The sequence below is a fragment of the Chrysemys picta genome, chromosome 7 (genome assembly GCF_011386835.1).
Source record: "Chrysemys picta bellii isolate R12L10 chromosome 7, ASM1138683v2, whole genome shotgun sequence".
Lineage (NCBI taxonomy): Eukaryota > Metazoa > Chordata > Testudines > Emydidae > Chrysemys > Chrysemys picta.
In genome coordinates, this window is record NC_088797.1 from 120,227,334 (window position 1) to 120,252,565 (window position 25,232).

Below are 25,232 nucleotides of genomic sequence, written 5' to 3' on the forward strand. Positions count from 1 at the left end.
TAACAAACCACCACCACCAGAACTGGGTGTTGGCTGCCTGCCGCTCCCTCCAGGCTGGTGCCCCACCTTCCACAATTGAGGATGACCTTTGATCTCTGCAGCTACACCCCAATCCTTATGTAACAATGGCAGCTGTTGCACACACTGTGGATAGGAAGCGCCAAGCCCTGTAGCTGCACTGGTTCAGCCAGGCCTCCTAACTGCATTCGACAAAGGAGTGTCTTGTGGGTGAAAGCTACTCCACACAGCGCCAGCGCCCTCAGCGGGCGCTACAGAACAGCCCCGCAGGAATCCCAGGATGCAGTGATACAACCCCGGTTGCAAGGAATTATGCATGTGGATGCCCCAAAACAGTTCTCTCAAGAACAGAGCCCCAGGGAGGCACAAAGCTCAAGGACAAGCAAGACTGTTCCATGCAGCCAATGTCCCATATCTATCCCTCTAGGTTCTTCTATCGGCAGCCATTGCCTGTGATAGACCAGGGGATGATAGCAATGGGGAGTGGGAAGGTCATAACCTAGTGTAAGCGGAGGAATGGTGGGGAACTTTCCTGGCTTCTGCACTACCCCGGTGAAGTGGGCTAGCAAAAGGATCCGAGTCCTCGCTCCCACTTCCTTTACCCAGAAGCCTCCCTGCCCTCGAGGACTCCCCTTCCAGGCAGAGTCCTCGTAACCCCAACAAGGCTGGGCCCAGGATTCCTGGGGGGGCTTGACCCCTAACCCTGCTGTGGTCACCTGGGACAGGGGCTAGGGTGTCCCCACTCTGGGGTACTCTCTGCACTGAGCACCTCCTGACCCACTGATCATTTCATACCTTTTAAAGCAAATACAAGTTGTTTAATTAACAATTAATTTAAAAAAAGAATAAGGAAAAATGGGAAAGGTTAAAGGAAAACATCACCCGTTCTGTGGCCGGGAACACCACAAACAGTGTCTCTGGAACATCAGGGCACTTCACAGTCTGTTCCTTGTAGGTCCCAGGTCTCCTTCTCGGGCCCTGGCTGTGCTGCAGGGATGCTGCGGGTTCGACACTTGCAATGGGGGTGGCCACACACCTCCGGGCTTTGGGTGGTGGGACCCTTCTTCCCAACGTCAGCCCCCGTCGGGTTAAGATCCGCCTCTCAATCTGGCCTGCAAGGACCCTTGGCTAGGGGTGTCTTTCTGCGCTGGGCCCTTTGCCCACGGTCTCCCCTTGGCTGGCCCCAGTTGCTCACCACACCTGGCTCTGTGGCTGCAGCTCTGCTCCCCAGCTCAGCTTGGGCCCCTGCTCTCTCCTTAGCTCGGCCCCTCTCTGTCTGACCCAGGCCATTCCAGCACACACAGAGGACGGGATCCCCCCGGCCTCCTGACTCCCTGATTAGCCTGCCCGCCTTGTCAATCAGGCTCAGAGGCTGAGGCTGACCTGGAGCATTGGCCTCTCCCCAATCTCTTAGTGCTGGGAGCAGCCAACCAACACCCCCCCCCCCACTGAATGTTAGCAAGGGGGCAACAGTCCCCTTACACAAGCGTTAACGCTGTTATTACACTGACTCTATTCCGCTAGATTGGCGAGTTGCAAATTCCAGGCTCGGCTTTTTGGAAAGAATTCCCAGATGGGGCTTCCTCAGGGATACAGCATTTGTCACTCGCTTACCACCCCCACGTGGGTACTGTGTGACGGTCTCGGGGGGATAAAATTCGTGTACAGCTGACTCCCCGTTTACCCTATATCTGGGCTCGCCGAGGAGGAATTTTTGCTGAGATGATGCCGCCAGTGGCTTCCCACTGGACGCTGCTCTGCTGAGGCTGGGAACAACAGTGGAGAGGAGGCGGGGGGGAGGTGCTGGGTTACAGAGGCAGAATGTAAGATGAGAACCCAGAGTGGTTTTCTTCTCCCACCCACTCTCGCTGCAGTAAATGAAGCACAAGGGCAGGTCTGCAGACACTGATCACTCATCGCGCAAACACCAGACCCACGAGACTCCCCCACAACACCCACATCAAGGACTTTCTCAAAGGAAGTCAGTCCATATGCGAGGCCCTTTAAAACACTCTCTCGCGCTTGCTCTCTGCCGCCCCCATAGTCTGGTAATTCTCCCACAAAGCCCTGGCTATCATTTGATTGACCGGGCAGCTTGTCAGCAGTGGGACCTAAAGGAGGACAAGACTGATACCTAGAGGTGCCAGCTCAGAACTAATTTACAACAGCAGTCAAGATTATATTGGTCCTGACTCAAAACAGAGCACGCAAAACCCATCAGCTGGACTGAAGAGTCTTTTGCTGCTCAGGGCAGCAAAACAGTGGAAGCCACGCAGCAGGGTCTGAATGAAGCATCAAACTGGGAGCCATGAAATCCCAGGTTCTAATTCTGGCTCCATCACTAACCAACCGGGTGACCTTGGGCAAGTCACCTCACAGCTCTGTGCCTCAGTTTCCCCATGTGTACTATGCTTACCTAGCTCACAAGGGTGTTGTGAAGAGTCATTAGTGAAACCAAGGACCACTATTAATAATAATATCTGTATTGTTGTAGCATCTAGTCTCGGGCAAAGATGCCATAGTGGTAGGCGCTGTGCAAACGCAGACCCAAAAGACTGTCTCCACCCTAAAAAAATTACAATCTTAGTAACAATCGAAGATTGTTAGAGGGGATCACTTTTCAAGGATGAAGGAATTAATGGCAGCTAGTGCCATTTTGGGAACAGCGTTCATTTCCCTAGGGTATCCAAACCATTAATGTCACCTCTGCCCTCAGACAGACCTCAAGTAGTGTCTAAACTGGGGAGGATAACCACAACAATGCAGCCTGCGATAACGTTGTTTCCACTCCTATGCACAGGAAGCCCTGGGCTGAGCAGAAGAGCTGGGTGAGCCATCTCTGTTTCATTGACGGAGGCTGTTGATGCAGGCAGGCTTCTCAGTGGCAGAGCTGAGGAAGGTGTTCCTCCTACAGCACATAAGCAGTGACAGATGTAGGTCTGTGAGAACCCAGATACAAAGATTTGTACTACTCATTTCAGCTCTTTCTGACGTATTCTCAACTGTGTTAGTAGAGCACAGGATTGTTCTGTAACTAACAATAACCTTCGGGCAACCAGTATTTTAGCCTCTGTGTAAGTGGCCTAAGCTGCTACGTGACTGCTACTAAAAATAAAACAGATGCAGCAGTAAGATAGACTCTAAAAGCTTTTATGTCATCCATAATGCTACCCGGAGTTGTTACTCGCTATTGTATAACTGCAAACTACAAGTAAAGAGATACTAGAGACGGCCTCGCTCATTTTTGAAAGAGCTTCTGTGTCTCTTCGTCACATCCAAAAGTATTAAAACCTAAGGCCTGGCCTTCTCTTAAAAATTAGGTGGACACAGCTACGTTTCTCGTAGGAGTGAAAAATTCACACTCTTGAGCACCGTAGGTAAGCCAACCCAATCCCTGAAGTAGATGGGGCTAGGTCGATGGAAGAATTCTTCTGTGGAGCTAGCTACCACTGCTTGGGGAAGCGGATTTGCTACAGCTATGGAAAAATCTCTTCTGTAGGAAGCATCTACCCTAAAGCGCTACCGCAGCACAGCTGTTGTAGTAGAGTGTAGTGTACATATGGCCTAAGGAGGGAGATTTTCAAAGGTGCCTAAGGGATCTAGGAACGCCTGTGGGTGTTGTGCTTCTAATTCCCTTGGGCACCTTTGAAAATCTCCCCCTCGATTCTTTTTTAAAAAATCTGATTTGCTGTTCATCTTTCATGCTGTTTGTTTACTGTCTTGGCATTTCACTCAGCTTGGACAGGGGCAAAAGGCTGGTCAGTTTCACTTGCTGGTTCTCATACACAAACAGAGTGCTGTGGCATTGGGTGTTTCCAGCACTGCAGGGGTACACTGAAATAAATAAATATGTAATTTCATTGGATTCTTTTAAAGAAAAGCAGTGATTCATGAGAACAATTCTCTGATTCTATTAATGATGTTTGCATGGTCTAGCAGATAGCGCTCACGACTAACAGCTAGTGAATAGAGTTATGTTCACAGCTCTGCTACAGACCTGCAGTGCTATCTTGAGTAAGTCATTCTACCTTTCTGAGCCTCAGCTTCCCTGCTCACCCTTTGTCTGTCTTGTCTGTTAAGACGAAGTTCTTCTGGCCAGGGACTGTTTCACACTATGTATTTGGGCAGTGCCTAGCGCAGGGAGTCTGCAATCTTGATTGGGGCCTCTAGATTCTATCTAGCTAAACAAACACAAAATTTGGTTTTGTAAGAGTCCTTTCTCCCATCCAACCTTTAAAATAAAATCTCCACTTTAGAGCAAAAAAATCAGCCCGACCCCTTTGACATTTCATGCATCATTTTCCTACTACTTGTTTAAAAGCTGTGTGATTTACGTGATGAGCAATATCATGAAAAGGGCACATATACACAGCTGAATAGGTAGGTAAGTTGTTATTAAAATCAGAATGATGGGGTTTCAGAATAATTTAGAACTGGCTTATTGCAAGAGGGTGTAACACCCCTTCTTTTGCCTGAATATATATTTTAAGAGCGGAGGCGTGGAACATTTTTCAGAGAAAATCCTGCTCATTGATATCAACTTGAGCCCTTTGCTTTTCTCCGGGGTGAGGGTGGGGATCCTGTTGCCCCAACAATATAACATAAGGAAGTGCCTGAGGCAGAAATGGAAGCTGTTTTTATATAAGGAAGTATCCGAGCTAGAACCTTTTTAGGCAGGGTGGGGACCACGGGCTATTTATTATAGGGAGGCAACTGAGGTGGGCTACTGGTTTGTTACAGACACCCTGGAGCAAACATAAAATAGGCAAGCTTCAGAGGGGGGCGGACTCAGGATATAGCAGGCTTAGAATCATAGAAGATTAGGGTGGGAAGAGACCTCAGGAGGTCATCTGAACCCCCTGCTCAAAGCAGGACCAATCCCCAACTAAATCATCCCAGCCAGGGCTTTGTCTTGACCTGTTAGGGTAATAGCGAGGTGTTTATCGCATTGAGAAGAGGATGGGGATGCATAAGAATCCTCCCTCTTACTACACCGATGAGACCGTCTCCTATTTAGTTCTATAGTCTCTTAGGATAAAGATTGTCTGCAAGATGCTGCACTAAGGCCATGTCTACACTTATAAGCTTACAGCGGCAATAGCTCAGTGGTTTGAGCATTGGCCTACTAAACCTAAGGTTGTGAATTCAATCTTTAAGGGGCCCACTTAGGGAGGGGGAAACAGTATTTGGTCCTGCTAGTGAAGGCAGGGGGCTGGACTTGATGACCTTTCAGGGTCCCTTCCAGCTCTATGAGATAGGGGTGTGTGTGTATATATATATATATATATATAAAATACAGCTGTGTCACTGTAAGAGTGCTTGTGTAGCTGCATTATGCCAACAGGAGAGAGCTGTTCACACCCCTGTGCGACAAAAGTTTTTCCAACGTACGTGCTAGTTTAGATGTGGCCTAAATAAGAGCCCAATCCTGCAAACCCTTGCTGGGTGACTCCAATGGGACTACTTACCTGAGTAAGGTCTGCTCATATGAATAAGGATTTGCAGGATAAGTCCTTAAAGTTTTATTCAGTGCATGCATGTGATTGGTAGGTTAACAATGCCTCCCACACCTTCACAATGAAGAAGGGACCAATACACTCAGGAAAATATTTAGGGCGGCATTTTCAGGAGGCTCTCAGTACTGGCCTAACTCTTCAACGGGAGCTGAATTAGGTCAATGCCGAACACCTTTGAAAATCCCACCCATCATTAATTTACATTTATGATATTGGCTCATCCTGAGTCATGACATAATCCTGCCCAGTAGCCCACATATTGTACACAGGATACAGTGCCACTGCAATCAAAGAGAGAATCCTGGGGATGTTTACTGCAACCAGACAGTGTATAATAGCTGTGGCTAGTCTTACTGGCTACATTGGCCACATAATTTAATACTTTCATGCTGACCATATAAGAGCAGCAGGAAGTAAAAACAAGCAAACCCCGTTTCCAAACAAAGTCACAGATTTTGCATTTCTGCCCTGAAAACTAACAAGAAAAATCTCTTTGGATAATATTTAGCACTTGCTGACAATACTTAGGGCCAGATTTTTAGAGTTATTTAGGCACTAAAAGATGCAGAATGATCCTTAGGGAGATTTTCAAAAGCACCTAGACACCTAACATTTGATAGTGCCTTTTATAGATGAGGAAACTGAGGCACAGAAGTTAAATAACTCATCAGTGGAAAAGCTTGGGCAAAATTTTCAGAAATTTCAAAAGCACCAAAGTGTCTTCGTATCAATGTTCTATTTTCAGAGTAAACTTGGGCACTTAGGAGCTTAATTCTAATTCAACTTTAAGAGGCCTTTGGTTCCTAAATCACTTGGATGCTTTTGAAAGTGTTACCCCAGATGTTTCTTGGGTGGAAGATCTTGTGGCTGAAGAGGAGAAATGGCAAGCAGAAGATTTGGGTTCTAATCTCACCTCTTCTGCAGAATTTTTGTGTGAACTTCAGCAAGTCACGTAAGCCCTCTATGCCTTAATATTAACCTCACCGGGGAATATATTTCCCTACTTCACAGGTATATCATGAAGATGAATTTAGACTATTTGCCAAGTGCATTGAGCTCCTCAGATGAAAGGGACTATAAAAAGAGAACAGTGATATTTTTACATATTGCTGATCTCTCTTTTTTTTATAATTCAGCTTCTCTCTACATCACATGATGATAAATATGAGAACATGACCTAGCTAATTTTCCTGTCCCGAAGGGTTTATGCAGAGGAGTCCCATTTCTATCAATATGAGCTGCAGATGCAGGAGGGTATTCTACGGTGCATCCGAAGAAGTGAGGTTTTTACTCACGAAAGCTTATGCCCAAATAAATCTGTTAGTCTTTAAGGTGCCACCAGACTCCTTGTTGTTTTTCTACGGTGTCTCTGTAAGAGAAGGTTGCAGTGAGAGACAGAACGAATGCATAGGCTATTCTTAGCAGACAGCAGCTTGTCATGTAAGACTATTTCATATCCTTTTATTTAAATAGCTAATTATGTTAAGGTTTGAATACATGTTGGCCGGAGACAGTTGGGGCAGATTAAAAACTACATGCTCCATCTTCTGCACATCAATGGATCTTGCAGAAAAATCCTACCAGCTAATTACTAGTGTGTACACAGAACTGCTAGGTTTGTTAGCCACATTATTACACTGTAGTACCTGGTGGGGTAAGGAGAGGAGGAGGAGTGTGTTGGTCACAGCTGCAAATCAGCTAACCAGAATGAAACTGGGAATCTTTGGGACAACTCTAAAGCACAGTTTTCCACTCAAAGTTTGATGTATTATTGTAATGAACGTTGCATCCTGCCACAGGAAGGTGGAAAAATAACAGGAAGGATTCCAAGAAGAGGGGAGTCTTGTAGCAACAAGAGTTAGAGAAATAAAGATTTGCCAGCGCAGTGGCTTGACCGGAAAATAGTTATGGGATCATCCTCTGTAATGTAATTTGCATGCGCTGCAGAGCGGTCAGAGGAGGGAGTTAATTGGCTCCTGTTAGATATGATGTTACAGGTGCAAGATCTGGAACCCCACACATAATTGCTGCACATATCTAGATTTCATCATTTTCAAGGTTATTTTTAAAAGAAGGGAAAAGGGCAGGTGTAATTGGCCCTTCTGCTGACAACTTCAGCAGATAGGCCAAGGGTCAAATGGGCCATGAAGAGAGAGCTCCTCTTTCAGCTCCAGCGGCGCTCTCTCCAGGTCAGGATCTAATAGCACGGCAGTGTGGAGAAAACTTGGGCAGCTGCTGTTGCTACTCACGCTGTATCTGCTTGCAGACAGGCAGAGTTGTTCAGCGCTCAGCAGTGATAATCTGGACTAGACAGAAATATTTAGAAGGAGAAAATGATCGGATTGCCAGCAATCACATGATAGCCACCTAATAAACAGGACTGTGAGCCCATCGGTACAACCTTCCATCTGTGGATGTCAGAATCCTTTGCAGGCATTCACAAAGCAAGCTTCCCAATATCCATCTGTGACAAGTAAAAATTCAGATAGTGAAACCAAGTCACAGAGGCAGGGTCCATCTTTTTGCCCTGTGGTTTGTACAGGGTACAGGTCCATGACTGGGGCTCCTTGGCATTATTGCAATACCAATACATTAGATGTTAGACCAGAGGTGGGCAAATTGGCCCACAGGCCTTATCCGGCCCGTGGGACCCTCGTGCCCAGCCCCTGAGCTCCTGGCCTTGGAGGCTAGCCCCCGGCCCCTCCCCGGCTGTTCCCCCTCCCCCGCAGCCTCAGCTCGCCGCGCCGCCAGCGCAATGCTCTGGGTGGCGGGGCTGCGAGCTCTTGCTGGGCAGTGCAGCTGCAGAGCCACGGCCTGACCCGGTGCTCTGAGCTGCGCGGTGGCCTGGCTGGCTCCAGGCGGGCGGCTGCCTGACCCGGTGCTCTGAGCTGCGCGGTGGCCTGGCTGGCTCCAGCCGGGTGGCTGCCTGACCCGGTGCTCTGCACTGCGCGGTGGCATGGCTGGCTCCAGCCGGGCGGCTGCCTGACCCGGTGCTCTGAGCTGCGCGGTGGCCTGGCTGGCTCCAGCCGGGCGGCTGCCTGACCCGGTGCTCTGCGCTGCGCGGTGGCATGGCTGGCTCCAGCCGGGCGGCTGCCTGACCCGGTGCTCTGCGCTGCGCGGTGGCATGGCTGGCTCCAGCCGGGCGGCTGCCTGACCCGGTGCTCTGGGCACCAGCTGTAGCGCCGCCAGCCACTGGTGCTCCAGGCAGCGCAGTAAGGGGGCAGGGAGGGTTGGATAGAGGGCAGGGGAGTTCGGGGTGGTGGTCAGGGGGCAGGGGTGTGGATAGGGGTTGGGGCGGTCAGAGGGAGGGTAGCAGGAGGGTTGAAGGGGGGCAGTCAGCGGCAGGGAGTGGAGGCGGTCAGGGGACAGGGAGGGGTGGATGGGCCAAGGGTCCCGGGGGGGGGCCGACAGGGAACAGATGTTTGATCAATGTAAATAATGCCTAATCCTCATACAACTACTTGAATAAAGACTATGATTAAGAGCTGAAGATTCAAATTCTTCCACTTGTCAGTTTCAAAGACATTTGTTGTAGCAAAGGCTTGTTCCTTACTGGAAAAGAAAGGACTTAGCCGTAATTAACATATTCCCCAGAAGAGGCTAACTGATTCTACCCTTGTGCAAAAACGCAGACTGACACAAGGTGCAGTGTTTTAATTACATCTAGTTTAGCTTTGCCTATTTATTCCCCGACATCCTGACATATGTCAATCAAATATATTCCCAGGAGCTCTATACAACACAGGTGCATAAAACTCTTCTGGATGATATATTTCGGGATAGAAGTCTCAAATGCTGTCTTCAGTGGACAACAAATGCACCTCCTGTTTGGAGCAGAGAGAGAGAGGGGATGAGTGGAAAGTAAAAATAGTTTGCTATATTCTCCCAAGAATTAGAGTTGGGATCCAACTGTGTTTTGAGCACAAATTTTGGGAGTCCTAAATAGAGCTTCTTACATTAGGACAAGCTCAGCCCGAGACCTGAACAAGCCTATTTCTTCCATTAATAAGTTAAATACATCAAAGCTCTCTAGGCTTAGTGAAGCCAGAGGAGAATTTCATTAAAGTGACTTGCTGTTGCTTTCAAAGATGCCCACTTCCTGCTTCAACTGGGTAGGAAAGAGGGCTGGGGGGACATAAGCCAAACTGATCTTCATTCCTCCTTCCACTCTGCCCATTCTGAGATACAGGCTAGGAACGATTTCAACATTAAAACCATCTTTTCTCATTGCTCACCGTGTCTATGTACAGCACCATGCACAATGGCAGCCACAACTGAGCCTCTCGAGGTCCCTTCCAGGCCTATGATTAATCCAGCACTCGCACAACAGAGCAAGAGTGGCCAGCCTCTGGGATACAGGACAGGAGCACGAGGCAGGTTGTACAGCTGCCAGACAAGTGGCTCTGAACCAGGGAGATAAACACACTCTCCAGTGTTGTTAAGGCAGCGCCTTTCCTCAGCACACAGGTACAGTGTGAACAAATTCAAGAGCAAATTCCTGCTTCCATTTCCACAGTGAAGTGGGAGCCTCCCCAATCAGCAGTAGCAGGCATATAGTCGAAGACTTTAACTAAGCTCTTAGGCACAGAGGTTTAAGGAGCCTTTTGTTTTCCCTTTAAACGACAGAGGAGAGCTTGCTCAGTTCTCACTCGGCAGCTTTGACCAAGAATTAAAACGTCCACAGCGCTAAATCTTCCTGCTATATTTCTGTTCCAGGGCACCTAGGGAGGCAGACAAGCTCAAAGGCGGTGTGCAGAGGATGAAGTTTTCAAAGACAAATCCAGGATACACTATTGCAGGTAGGTAGGAGATCGGGAAAGTGAATGGGGAGGGTTTTGACACACTGAAAAGAAGGTGAAAGAACACCACCTCCTCTTCCCTCTGCTCCACAGCACGGCCACAAGCACCTTTGCAGCAGGTTCGGAAGTTGGGAACACAGTTTTTTTGTAAACCCATCCAGGAAGCTAGGATGGCACTCACACGCCTGGAGATTCCTAGCTTTCTGGGCCATCTGATTACACGTGGGTGGGGAGACTCAGCCAGTCTGCTGTCTATTTGATGGGCAGTGCAAGGGGTTACTGAACAGAGACAAACCAGCAGAGATACTGGAACCAGCTCTGAAAACAGACATGAGGCCCCATTGATTATACAGGCTCCCTCACGTTCCCATCCAGCCACCTTGACTCTCTAATGAAACAAAACCTCAGGATAACCTAGAATAGGTCCATATCTCCCCGTCTTTCCTTGAATGGGTCAGCCAAACACCCTGAGCGCTCCCACTAATTCAGAGGGGGCTTGTCATCCATTAATATCAACCCACTTCGGTCTCACCGCTCAGAATAGCCAGAGAGGCAACGTGACTGCCAAAGGTCACGCAGCGAGTCAGTAGCTGGGCTGGGAGACCTGTTCCCTATGCACTATTGAAAACCTGTGCTGTTGTGATGTCTGCCATCTTGGCCAGCTCTGGAGACTGAGAACTGAAAGCACAAGTCCCTACAGCTTGAGCTAAAGAGCCAGGCGCTGTAGCTAGTGGCAGTAGCAGCTTTGCATGCCATGTAGGTCAGGGTACATGAAGCACTCACTGACCTGTGGGTTACGCTGTCTCACTGTTTATATAACCCAAGGCAAGCTCCTATGCTAATGCACCATTGAGGCGCAGAATTTAAATGAGCCAGGGTATTTAGAGTTAAGGGTGCACATATCAGCCCACATATACCATTGGCTCACTCCTTCCTGCCACACATGCAACCCAACTATGGCTACATTAACCTTAACTCTGCTCTCTTCCTCTATACTCCCACCCATCTCGCTCAAAGGAGCTGGAGAGGGCAGCACTGGGCTGCCAGACCAACCTTTTCTCTGCCCTCTTATATATGTTCCTATGATGGTCACCCACTATAGTTGCACAGGGCACTTGTCCCTAACAAGCCATCAGCTCACACAGGCTCAGCTAATTCATAAATCCACTTCACACACGTCAGTATGATCAATGAAAGTGCAAATTAAAACTAAGTATAACTAATAAGATTATTGAAAGTTCATTGCCTTTTTTTCTAAATGACAAACAAACAAACAAACAAAAACCCCAACACAACTTCCCTTTTTAAAATGGGATTGTAAGTATAATTCTATTAGGAGGAGCTCTGAGCAGAAGATAGAATAGCTCTGTCAGTATCAAATGATCCTACCTTGGCTGCCATTCATCAGTCAATCAAATGGACACCAGTGGGCATCTAAACAGCTCTGAGACATCCGGAGACATTATGTCAAGGGATTGATGGTGGACTGACGATGGGCAAGTGTGCTGGAAAAAGAGCATCAGCATCATACTTTGGCTTTTAGGTATCTTCCTTCCTTTTTCTTGTTTTAATATGCTTTGACATTTAAAACAAGTTTTCAACTTGTCATATGGTTTTTTCCTCCCTTTTAAATTATGCATTTAAAAAAATTAAGAACATAAGAACAGCCATATTGGGTCAGACCAAAGGTCCATCTTCCGACAGTGCCCAATGCCAGGTGCTCCAGGGGCAATGAACAGAACAGGTAATCATCAAGTGATTCATCCCCTGTCGCCCATTCCCAGCTTCTAGCAAACAGAGGCTAGGGACGCCATCCCTGCCTATCCTGGCTAATACCCATTGATGGACCTATCCTCCATGAAGTTATCTAATTCTTTTTTGAATTCTGTTATAGTCTTGGCCTTCACAACATCCCCTGGCAAGGAGTTCCACAGGTTGATTGTGCATCGTGTGAAAAAATACTTCCTTGTGTTTGTTTTAAACCTGCTGCCTATTAATTTCTTGTGTTATGAGGAGTAGTAAATAACACTTCCTTATTTACTTTCTCCACACCGGTCGTGATTTTATAGACCTCTATCAAATTCAGCTCTGCTCTACAGAAATAAAAGTAATTCATCCACCACACTAGGATAAATCAGAAACAAATCCTTGGGAGCCAGACCTCACTATCAGTTCAGTTTATCCTCAGGGCTTTGTCACTGGCTACAATGAGAGCAGGTTTGTCCTTTAGTCCTTGCCTACCATGCCAGCTTCCTTGGAATTTCCCATTGTTGAACAAGCCTCATTGTAACTCCACCAGTGGCACCACTAGTGTAGACAGGGCATGTCTCAGTGACATGGCGGTAAAGTCACCAATGGTCGGTCTGTGCCGGCATTCCCACCGTTGTCAGTCCTAGTGTAATGGTGAGAGGCATTCAGAATAAGGTCACAGACATTTTCCATTTTGAAAAGCCTCTATGAGATGGGTCCCAAATGTTTAGGGATCATGGATGTAAATCCAGCCCCAGCAGCCTTAAGCCTTAAGGTCACATAAGTGCAGGAGGCCCTACAGGAGCTGTTTTGCTACAGGGGGGAATAGTCATGCTGGAAGGGGTATCAATGGCAAGATGGTGCAGAGCTTATGCCAGAGGTGGTGACTGAATATGTGTTCACACACATCATCCAAACTGTGCTTATTTGAACTCTAAACCAGGGCAGTCCCTGTTCCAGGGGAAAAGCTTGTACTTGGCTAAAAGCCACGCTGCTTTACTAGGTTTTTAAAGAGCTTCCTCCTTGCAATGCTGACTTCTTGCCAAATGAAAATTATTTCTGGATTGCAATTGTCAGAACTAAAAGAATTCGTCTCCAGCCTATCTGTGCTTCAGAAACACATTATCATGGATTAAGGCAGCGCTCCTGTAAGCAAGAGCTTGGAGGGCTTGGAGGAGACCAGCAGTTGCACAGACATCAGAAATTTACACTGAAATAGTCATCAAGCAGCATTCTTGTTTTTCAAGAGCAGAGGAAGTAATTTCATTGTCCAGCAAAGCAACATCCAACGAAAGTGAACGTTATATTACATACATCTGCATGATGGAGTGAAGGTCAGAGGGGTCCACCCTCTGGCGAGCTCCTTCAGGAAGGAACTGAAAATAGTATTTTACATTTCTAGTATGGGTTTCATTCCGAAGGATCCCAAAGCACTTTGCAAACTTTGGGACAAATTCTGAACAAAGCGCACATAGATCATACCTACGCTGGAGAACTGAACGACTGGGCATTGAACCAGTAGGACTGCACCAGTGCGAGTAACAGTTGTGCAGTGTGTCTTCACTAGCCATGCTGTTTCACTTACAGTTTTGTCCTACATCCACACATGTGCGGCATTACACCATTGCGGTCATGTTGCCCTCAAGGTACTTATCCCACAAGTCCCTGAAGAAGGGGGTTGTGGGAATTTCAAAAGGCCTTCTGGAAAAAGAGGTCAAATTCCCACAATATCCTGTGGAAATACACATAATTCCCTGGGAAACTCCCATAATTCCTGTAGGAAATCACCAAAACGGATACCATTTCTTCTTCTTCCTTTTGTCAAAATGGAAGTCATGATAAATGGCTCACTCCTTGCTCATCAAAAAAGGCGTTTGCTAAAGCTTTTGAAAAGCAGTCACAAGCATTGAAAGGAGGCTGAAGGGAGGAAGTGGAGGTTGTTCTGGCAGCACTGATGGTGAGCCAGAAACACAAACCAGCAGTTGACGGAGTTTCCATTTCAGGAAGCAACACACTGTCTAGACTGGACACTGACGGTCGGAAATATAACTGAATATGTAGACCCACCACAGTATGGCGGATGATTTTTTATTACACCCTATCACAAGATTAAACACAAGAACTAGGGGTCACCAAATGAAATTAATAGGCAGCAGGTTTAAAACAAATAAAAGGAAGTATTTTTTCACACAACACACAGTCAACCTGTAGAACTCCTTGCCAGAGGATGTTGTGAAGGCAAGATCATAACAAGGTTCAAAAAAGAACTAGATAAGTTCATGGAGGATAGGTCCATCAATGACTATTACCCAGGATGGGCAGGGATGGTGTCCCAGAAGCTGGGAATGGGAGACAGGGGATGGATCACTTGATGATTCCCTGTTCTGTTCATTCCCTCTGGGGCACCTGGCACTGGCCACTGTCGGAAGACAGGATACTGGGCTAGATGGACCTTTGGTCTGACCCAGTAGTGCCATTCTTATGTTATAAGATATGTTGGGGTTTCTGCTATTAAAAGAATGCAAACAAACCCCAAAACCATAAGAGGACAGTCAAGACAACCTTCATCTCAATCTTCTGGAATTTTCTTGCCAGTTTGATTTCCAGGAATAGATTTGAAATGGAACTTCTAGAAGTCAGCTGCAATTATGCCGATAACAAGCCGCTGCTTTTTGGACTTTGACACAAGTTCTGCTTGAAAAGCTGCCAACTGACTTAAAACCCTACCATGGAGACATTCCTGCTGCTCTGAACATGATGTGCAGGACTAATAAAGCCTGGGTTCCGTGTATTCAGATGACTCCATGGCTGCTCTAACATATGAAGAGTGACATGGTTAGCAAACATTGCTTGATTTGCACCTCAGGGAGAAGACTGGAAGCTATACTACTCTGTTCAGGCCCAGATCACATAGAAAGGGTCAAGCTATGGTCCAGTCAGATCTCTCAAAAAGCATTCATGAGAATGAATCACAGCTCCAATGGCACAATGATCACCAATGAGCTCTGGGGGCAGGGTTGAGCAAAAGTGAGCACTGGTAACTTGAATCTTTTTCTCAGCCAAAGTGGGGAAGGGCCAGCAGACAAATTCTGCTGCCCATACTTCAGTGGGAGAGCGTCGCGTGTTTTCAGCAGGAAAGTTGTGCATGTGTCAGGGACTATCCTTTAAATCTATTCCATTCAGATTCCCATCCCAAACTCCCCAGGATGGTATGTGAGCCCCTTTGACATACTGGAAGCTGAGAAGTCGAACTATGATGACTTTGTGATGAGAAAGTGCTGATCTCTTTCTGGGATCTGAGATCTATTAGACTGTGGAACAGTCGCTCAAGGGAAGCGATAGAAGCCCTTTTGCTCGTAACATTTCAAACCAGCTACACAAAAGCAATGGAGAATATGCTGAAGGGAACAACCCTCCACTAGCCAAGCGGAGGATGGATTAGGTGACCTCAGACTTTTTTTTTAGAACTAATTTTCCGCGACTAGTACTGGAGGAGACCTATCAGGTCACCCACTATTTCGTCCTCAGTGACAGCGATAAAAGAACGATGCTCAACGCAGCCTAGCGTTAAGGCAATACTTAGTCCAGATGTAGGCAACTGTGTTTTGTTTCCACTGAGGCCAGAGGCAGCCTAGTCCGTGCTTTAAAATCACTGGGTCAGAACTAAAATCAAAAGAGGCTCTGCCCCTCTGTTTTTATTTAGTGGAGGTGTAACTGCTCAGCACCAAAATGGATCTATAGAAAACTGCTGCCAAAGATACAACCTCATCATGGATATTAGTCAATATTGGGACTAGCACCTACAATTGCAAGATTTCGCATGGATTCAGTCATCTGTCATCTCTCTCTCCACCTCCTCCAAGCCTGCACATCCAGGCTAGCACCCGAATTCTCCCATCCCTAAAATAATCCACCTCCTTTTCTTCTTTCAGTGGACAATTAAGCAATTCTTAATGCAGGCTAAAAAAAATACTCTGCCGTGCCCTCAATAAAAACAGAGCAAAGCACGTCCTGCTCTTGAGTCCTGCCTGCATTATTTTTAAGCCAGTGTGCAAATGGATGCCGTTCCCATCAGCCAGGGCATGCATGAGCGTCTGTTAGAGGAGACTTTGCATTTCAAAAGGCAGCCAACATGTCATGTGCTACCGCTGTTGCCGTAGCAATGTCCATGCTTAGTGAATACTGTGGCATTAAGTCACATGTTGAACAAACGAAAAAAACTAAAGCACAAGTTAGACCGGCTGTGAGCAGCCTTTTCTTGGGAGGTGAATTTAATTTTTTTTCTTTGCCATGTTTTTGTGACAAGGCCTAGTCCCCCACCCCCACCCCCAAAAAAACTTTTCTGCCTCCCTCTATTTCAGACTGTACCTGACTTGGGGGCAGAGTGAAAGTGACTCAGTTAGACACAGAAGAACGGGGCTTCTATAAATACCAGATCTGCTGATTTGACTACCTCCTCTTGCTTGTAAATTTATGGCACTACACAGGCAATTAACGAGCAGCAATTTTTTAAAATCACCCTCTATGCAAACAGCGGCGGCTCCAGGCACCAGCGCACAAGCACGTGCCTGGGGCGGCAAGCCGCGGGGGGCGCCCTGCCAGTCCCTATGAGGGCAGCAGTCAGGCAGCCTTCGGCGGCTTGCCTGAAGGAGGTCCGCCGGTCCCGCCGAATCCGCGGGACCGGGGACCTCCCGCAGGTGCGCTGCCGAGACAGCCTGCCTGTCGTGCTTGGGGCAGCAAAAAACCTAGAGCCGCCCCTGTATGCAAAGGTGGTTTCTATTTAACAACTGAGGTTCGACCTGTTATCTTTGCAAACGTCAGGTCAGCGGATGGACAGGTTATTGGGGGGAGGGATAGCTCAGTGGTTTGAGCATTAGCCTGCTAAACCCAGGGTTGTGCGTTCAATCCTTGATGGGGCCACTTAGGGATCTGGGGCAAAATCAGTACTTTGTACTGCTAGTAAAAGCAGGGGGCTGGACTTGATGACCTTTCAGGGGCCCTTCCAGTTCTAGGAAATAAATAATAAATAATAATAATCTATGGAGATATACCTAATGAAGAAAGGTTATTGCAGCCTATCATATACATTTCTACAGGTGTTTAAAGATAAACACATTCACCCACTGAAAGCGGAGCAGACAGTGAACGTTCGCCTCTGTTGTGTCTGATACTAGCCCAATGCACAGCCCTTTTGTCCATCTATCCATGCTAACAGCAGGAATAGTGCGTACAGGGGACATTTGCCTGGAGCTGCAGGTGTGCATGCATATAACCATAGACCAGACAAAAGGCACCAATGGGAGGGGGAAAGCCATGACCGGGGCACTGGGAGGACAGGCCCTGTATGAGGAAGGGTGGGGGATACTGACACAGGAGAAGCAAGAGAAGGCATCAGGAGGGAGGATATAGATGGGACTGATGAGGGTATCACGAAGGATGATGCTAGTGGCAGGGGATGATGCAGGGTGTCAAGGATTAAGGAAGCAAACATCCAGCAAGCAGGACTGGAGCGGACATCTCTCCTGCTGCCTCTGCCTACACACAAAAGCGAGGAGGTAGCCATGCACATGTCTGATCTGGTTGTGCTCCAGGGATTCTGCCCAGAGAGTCACACTGCCAATCTCTAACAAAGACGAATCCCAATCTTGCAACGCTGGCGCTGAATAGCAAACCCTCTGCCTGAAGAGCGAATCCTGTCTCATGCACGGCAGTTTCCCTCTCCTTGGTTCACAGCACAAACTGCTCAGCTTCTGCTTTGTGTAGGGTTGGAAGCATCCTGAGCCATCAAGGGTAGGATCTTTTTTTTGGCTGAGTGATTCTGGCTCACCCCATAGCCGTGCAGGGCTGTTACGGCAGGAAAGAGGCTCATGCATGAGCAGAGTCAGGGACAGAGGACACGTGCTCCCTCTTTTTTTGGGGCATCAGCTTGCTTGTAAATCAGCCAGCCCTTGCCCTTTGGCTGTTCAGTCCCCTCCCTCCATCCGCTCACGTTAAATACACACCCAGCTGCCCTGTCTCGTGTCTGTAACAGAACACACGAGTTCTCAACAACCAGCTACTAGTCAAGAGGAACACAAGCGTCCTGTTGTAGTTTATTTCCTATGGAAAACCTAAGATCTAAAGAGCATCAAAGGCTAACTTCATAAACAAGATCCCCTCTGCCAACAAAAAAATCCCATGATCTCTGTGCCCGATTGTTTAGACCTTCTGGTAAGACGAAAGGAAGCTAAAAGCCCAGGTTATATTCAGTTGTACAGGAGCACTGGAAATTGCAGCCAAAGCTTTCTAAGGCTTGGTCTACACTAACCCCCCAAATCGAACTAAGGTACGCAACTTCAGCTACGTGAATAACGTAGCTGAAGTTCGAAGTACCTTAGTTCGATCTTACCTCGGTCCACACGCGACAGGCAGGCTCCCCCGTCGACTCCGCGGTACTCCTCTCGCCGAGCTGGAGTACCGCAGTCGACGGCGAGCACTTCCGGGTTCGACTTATCGCGTCCAGACAAGACGCGATAAGTCGAACCCAGAAGTTCGATTGCCAGCCGCCGAACTAGCGGCTGGGTATAGACGTACCCAAAGTTAGACACCCAGAAAGAGTGGACCAATGGACTGGCAGCTCCTATTGACTCCCCACTGAAGTGGGGGGTGTTCAGTACATCTGAAAGTCACGTCGCTTTTATTTAGGGGTTCAGTATGGAGCTTTAAATCCTTTAAGACAGATTTTCCAAAGCAATCTCAGCACCCAGCAGCTCCCACTTTGGCACTGAAGTAAACGGTCAGATTTTCAGATGAGCTCAGCTCCCATCTAGACACAAAGCACCCAAACTTTCCAAAGCCAGCAACCCCAAAAAATCTGGGCCCCTAAATTTCTGAATTTTGGCCCATGTACTTTTGTTCTCTGCCTACTGTTGGCTTCTTCTCTGCATTCCTCCCCTGGAACTTGGGGATAATGTCTTCACTTGCTAGAACTCCAAGTCACTTGCTCTCCTTAAGTCTTTCTGTAAATTTAGAATGTGAAATTCAGACCCAGACTTGAATGTAATAAGCCCCTAAAGTATGGAGGGCTGTCCAGAATCAGGGTTTTAATTCCACCTATTACAGAGCTGGGGAAACCAACTGTGAAACCCAGGAATCCAGATCGGGCTTCGCAAAACCACAAAGAGCTTGATATTGGTTCAAGGCCCATCTCTCCTTAGTGGCTCTCATTGCAAAGTGGAGCTAGTCAAATATGTTTTGATAAAACAGGTTTCTGGCAGAAAATGCAGTTTCGGCAAAATCAAAACACTTCACAGAATTGAATTAATTGATTTCGATGACATTTGAAAAAAGTCATAATGAGTTTGGATTTTCTCATCTCATTTTGATTACATCAAAACTTTTCATTTCAATATGGTAAAAAGTTCATTTCAATTTTCTTTGCTCAATTAATTTACTTTCAACTTTTAAATGATATTACTATATTGATTGGTATAGTTCTCTATTATAACATGTATTTCATATTTTATATTCTAGTCTACTATTTCAACATTATGGAAATACGGTTCAATAGTTCCAAACTGAAATTGTTCCGAACTTTGGTTTTACTGGAAATGTCAAAATTTTGGATTCCTGTTACGATTTGGACCACAAGGAAATTTCAAAATGTTGGAATTCCCCAGGGAATGGAAATGACAGTTTCTGACCAGCTCTGCTATTAAGTGGCCTATCAGTGGTGACCACGTGATGAAGCCCTGGCAAGATAGCCACATATAGCTAATAGGAGGGCACAATTTCTTGTAGACTAAGTTCCATTCAGCCTGGCTGGAAATTGAGCACAATTAAAAGCTTAAAAGATTCATTAAAGCAGGAATCCCAGCTAAGAACCTCGTATTGAATTCGGTCACTCTGATTGAATGACTAGTTACAGATTTTATTCAGAGACCCCGTGCGTCATTAACTGGCAATCCGTATGGATTTTGTTACCTTGCTGGAGGCAGCATGGAATATTCCTCTGCAGTGCTAAGTCATTGTGTTCTATGCTCCTGGGATTACTTGATATTCTTCTCTGTCAGAGCACAATATGGATTCATCCTCTACTCCTTTCAGCAAAGTGATCTGCCGCAGCTGAGCTGCCGCGTCATTTGCAACGCGAAGCACTTAGCATTCAGGGGATGTGCTTAGCAACAGTCTGTCAGCCTCAGCTGCTTTCACTGACATCTCCCGTCTGATCTCATTTTAGAGTATTACCTCATTCTTGCCTTCTGTTGCCTGGTCTCCACTAAAAACTTAGATTGCCATGAAAAAAAAAAATCATATGCTGAACACCGTAGCTATGCCGACCTAACCCCGGGTGTAGTCACGGCTAAGTTGACGGAAGAATGCTTCCATCGACTTAGCTACTGCTGCTCAAGGAGGTGGAATTCCTACAGTGATGGAAAAAAATCTTCGGATATTGTGGGATGAGTCTATGCTGCGGAGTGGCAGTGACAAAGCTACAGCATCACCGTAGCCTTGTAACGTAGACAAGCCCGGAGTATCGGAGGAGTCTGTCTACAATTCCCACTGAAAAGTAATTTAGGAAAGTAGCTAATCATCAGGTCGGCACCACCATGGAACTGCCTAACTTCTAGGGTTAAAAGGTTGGAATCTAGTGTGGATCAAGAGCGGCCACCCTCTTCCCCTAGCTCCCAGTTTGCACTGTCTTTCCCTGTTACTTTTACCTAGCGCTAAGCGAATAACAGAGTTTTTCAGTTCAGGGGCAAAACCAAAAAAAATCAGGTTCAATTGCAATCTAAACACATTTTTGGAATTTTTTCATCAAACTGAAAAAATTAAAAACCAACCAACCAACAAAAAACCTCGAAACAAAACCTTCCCGCCCTTCCCCCCACAAGTTTTTCATTTTGATTTGGACACTTCCGGTGTATTTCACTTAAAAAAAAGAAGAAGGCCAAATTTGAAACTGAAATGCCAGTTTGAACAGAAAAGTCAAAGTGAAAGGTTTCCAAATGGCCAAACCAAAACATTTAGACTTTCGATTTTTTCCCCTGCAACCAAAACTATTAATCAAATTTTACCTGAATTTGACAAAATGTGGCCCCCAAAATGCAGTTTGCCATGAAAAAACAATTCATTGAAAAGCTTCACCTAGCTCTGCTTTTACCTATAGACAGTTCCCCACCCTCATTCGCTCCCTTTGAAAACTTCGGGCCTATGCACTAGTTCTTACACAGGACTACATGCAGGATAAGTCTGAACTCCACAGGCCTCGTGTTTCTTCTCCTCCCCTCTTCTCTTGTATAGCACCGTCCTCCACACAATCATGCTGCCTTTGGAGCAAGAGCTTTCTGCTCTGCAGCTCCTGCCATCTGGAACAGCCTCACTGCATCGCTCTGCTTAGCCATCTCTTGTGTCTCTCCTTTTCCTATTGGCCTCCTAGTGTTATTCTGCTTTCATATGGTGGGAACAGAGTTGCCCCAGTGCTAAGAATTTTTAATGCTAAAATAAGATTGCAGATGCTCTGAAGTTTGCTTTAGGGGGACAAACTGCAACTTTGGAGATAGTTTAAAATAATTTTTTGAACTGACTTAATTCTCCCAAAGTCTACCCCTGCCCTGTTTTTAGATGCTGAGGAATTTTTATCTAAGTTCTGTACTCTTTCAGATTACAGACTGCCCCATCTTTGCCTTCAAGAGGTGGAGGAACAATCTGTGTACTCTTTATTTGCATAGTACGAGACCCACCACTTCATTATAGGTAGACTGGGTTTTTCTATTACTTATTTATTGTCCGTACCTTTTCATCAACGTAATCAACTACTCAAACAGAGAGACAGATATTACCCAGTAAGAAAATCTGACTATGATTCATTATTCTAAGTTTGCTTTTTGGTTTTCTGCTTTGAAGACGGCCCGTATTTTTGAACTGTATTTGAATGAATCATCAAATCTTCATTTACGTAAGGCATGTTCAGTTAGGATTCCAAACCATGAAAACTGCTGTCTTTAAAGGTAGATATGGAAAAGTTTCTTCACATCTTTGTTTTTCCCCATGTAAATCTGGAGCACTGGAAGATCTACCTCATTATCTTTTGGATTGTAGAATTTTCCAGCTTCTGAGAGCATGTTGGATTTTACCTCTTTTGTATAAAAAAAGAATCTTTATCACCATTTCAGAAGAATGTTTTTTGTATTTTATCAATCCCTGGTAGTAAGCAAATCAGTGGCAATTTTTGACCTGTTAGCATTGTGTCGACGAAGGGAGTATTTAATAAGCTCTGATTGATATTTTCATGTATTATATGGATGTTAGTGTTGTTTTTGATTGTGCATGTTTTCTTTTTGAAGTCACAAAAGACATATGTCATATGTGATCTAATATAGTTGATTTTATTTATCTGTGCAAATCGCCCCATTTAACACTGGAGTTTGGGGGGATATGGTTTGATGCATAAAACAGTACCTTTGTGTTGCATTATATGAAATCAGGTGCCTTCAACTATCAATGTTACTCAAATGGGGAACCAAGATAAGACAACAGCTGCCAAATGAGTCAATCACCCAGAATTTGTTTTTGGGGTATGGTGGTAAGAGACAGAAGAATATTACCCAACTCTTATACCGCACTTTTCATCAGTAGATGTCAAAGCCCAACTGAGGCACAAGGAAGTGAAGTGACTTGCCCAAGGTCACCCAGCAGGCCAGTGGCAAAGGCAGAAATAGAACCTAATTCCCCCCCCCCCCCCGATCCCAGTCCAGTGATCTACCCATTAGGCCACACTGCTCTCCTTCCGCTGTCATGCTCTCCAGTTACTGGGGGCTTTCAAAAAGAGACCTAAGCCAGAAACTCAACCTGCCTCCCTCATGCCAGTGCAGAATATTAGACCACCAGTCTAGCTTGGCAAATATTCATTTGGCTCCCCACAAGACCCCGGCCTCCAATAGACTTAAGAGCCCTGGGATTTGTTCAGCTCTTGTATAGATCATCCCCAATAATGAAATAATCAGAAAACTACATCTTCCTAAAGGGTTTTAAATCACGGATTCATAAAAACGGCACAGAAGGGGAATTCTGAAAAAGTCAGGAGCTAGCGCATGAAGCTGTTATGTCATTTGACTAGATTACAACTTTTCTGGCAAACATGCTTAAGACTTTGGTGGTGCCAGCACCTACCAGTAATAGAGCCATGAGGATACACACTGATTTTCCTTCATACCCCCACATCCTTCCTTCTCTTGGAATTCTTTCTTCCTTCTCTGTAAAGATCCCCAACCATTGCCTTGGAAGCTGTACTGTACTCAGAAATTTGGCAATCGGTTCAGAACGCCTAAGGAGAGATGGCACCAAAATGCATTGAACCTATTACAAAGGGACTTTTATGGATCACAGTCATTGCCTGGCCTCGTCCAAACACATCCCTCCCGCATCACTGTGTGCCCGTTACATTTCTGAGTTGTAAGTGTGCCACGTCTCAGGAATGCTTTGCTTGCAATTCCCAGTCAGCCACATTCTTCTCCTGAGGCTTGGGGAGTGTCTGAGGAACAGATTAGACAATCTGGGTAGGAGACTTCTTATGTCATCATTTCCCTACTCTGGAGGTCAGGAATTCCTACCGGACAGGATGCATTTATTTGGGAGACTGGGAACACACACACAGACTAATGTAAGACTGTTACAGTAACAAGCTAATGAGTAGGTTGTTGGTTTCACCTTAAAATTAGAACTAAATAGGACGCACTGTGCTCCTCCTATGCTGGAAGATTACTCGCGAAGGTTGTGACCTTATTTACATATTATATAAAGCAGAGCCATTTGGCTTGACCTTATTATATAGTTAATAAGGCCATCTAGGGGGAAAATCATAACCAAACTATCATACTAGTGGTAATTCTCCTTTCTGATCCACATGTCAGATCTTGCTTCTCAGTTTTTGTCTATATGAGAGACATTTGGCATACTAACCATGATGTGATCTCCCTGCTACGCATGTACAGAACTCCTAGAAGTTTATATAGAAAAACAACAGAACAAAGGAGCCAAGAATCTGCACCCAGATCACCCTTCCTGATATACATTCTCAGATCGATTCTTGGCAGGATGATCCAGGTTAGGAAACCTGGGTTCCATCCCTGCTCTGCCACAGACTTCCTGTGTGACTTTGGGCAAGTCACTTAGGGGAACTGAGGCACAGAGACTATCTGTTCAATGGAGATAATACTTACCTACCTCACAGGGGCATTGTGAGGATACGTACACTAAAGACTGATGCTCTTGGGTACTATGCTAATGGAGAGCCTTATCAGTACCTTACAAAGAGGGGTTAAAGATCTGCTGTTAGGAAGATGAATTATGAAAAGCTAAAATAAATCAACATAAGAGATGGGCCAGAGCTGTAAAGTTTGAATCCAAAGCCAAAGTTTCTTAAAATACAGATGTCTTAAGATTTGTGTTTGTGTAAGGCCCATTATAAAAATAAGGACCAACTATGAAATTCAGCTCCACATTTTCCCAAAGCCTGAGATGGGGTAGAGGTAAATCAGAGGTTTTGGCTCATTCCATTATGGCAGTGAAGTTCACATCTGAACTCACACCAAGTCCAAGGTACTATAGATTTTAAAGCTAGAAGGGACAATTAGATCATCCAGTCTAACTAACTGAACAATTCAGGCCATATAATTTCACCCAATTAGCCCCATATTGCAACAATAACCTGTGGCATCCAGTCTTAACTGAAGACATCAAGGGATGGAAAATCTACCCCTTCGTTTGGAAGTTTGTTCCAATAGTGAATCACTCTCACTGCTCAGTGGGTGTTTGAGTCAAGCCTCTCTCGTCAATAACTATGTCATAGAAGGTGGTGGCAATTGCCTCTACTTTCAAGAGAGGATCATGGGAACCATATCCCTACTCACAGATCAGATCAGAGCTGGAAAAGGCTCTGTTATATCGATCCCAGGGAGAAAGTGGGTGAAGGGAAAGGAGAGTATTAGAATGGAGATCTGTCAAGCAGACCTGCCAAAACAATTTTACCCATATTAAATCCCTGAATACAATACCAGGCAGTGCAGTTGAAAGCAGCTGGATTGGTTTATTGGCACATTGTGAATAGTCAGTTTCTTTGATCTGAAAAGCTTTGAAAATGAAAGCTTGTACGTCATCAGGAAAGCGAAGG

At 45.9% G+C, this 25,232-nt stretch overlaps 1 protein-coding gene across 1 annotated transcript in view; it reads right to left on the reverse strand.

Moving 5' to 3' along the window:
• Positions 1-20,193, reverse strand: part of DUSP5 (dual specificity phosphatase 5) — a 58,693-nt gene extending 38,500 nt beyond the window's left edge. The window contains exons 1-2 of the mRNA XM_065553558.1: positions 20,045-20,193; positions 11,723-11,838 (exon numbers count right to left, since the gene is read on the reverse strand). The gene's annotated coding sequence lies outside the window, so the exon portion shown is untranslated. The remainder of the gene's footprint in view (positions 1-11,722; positions 11,839-20,044) is intronic.
• Positions 20,194-25,232: the final 5,039 nt, after the last annotated feature.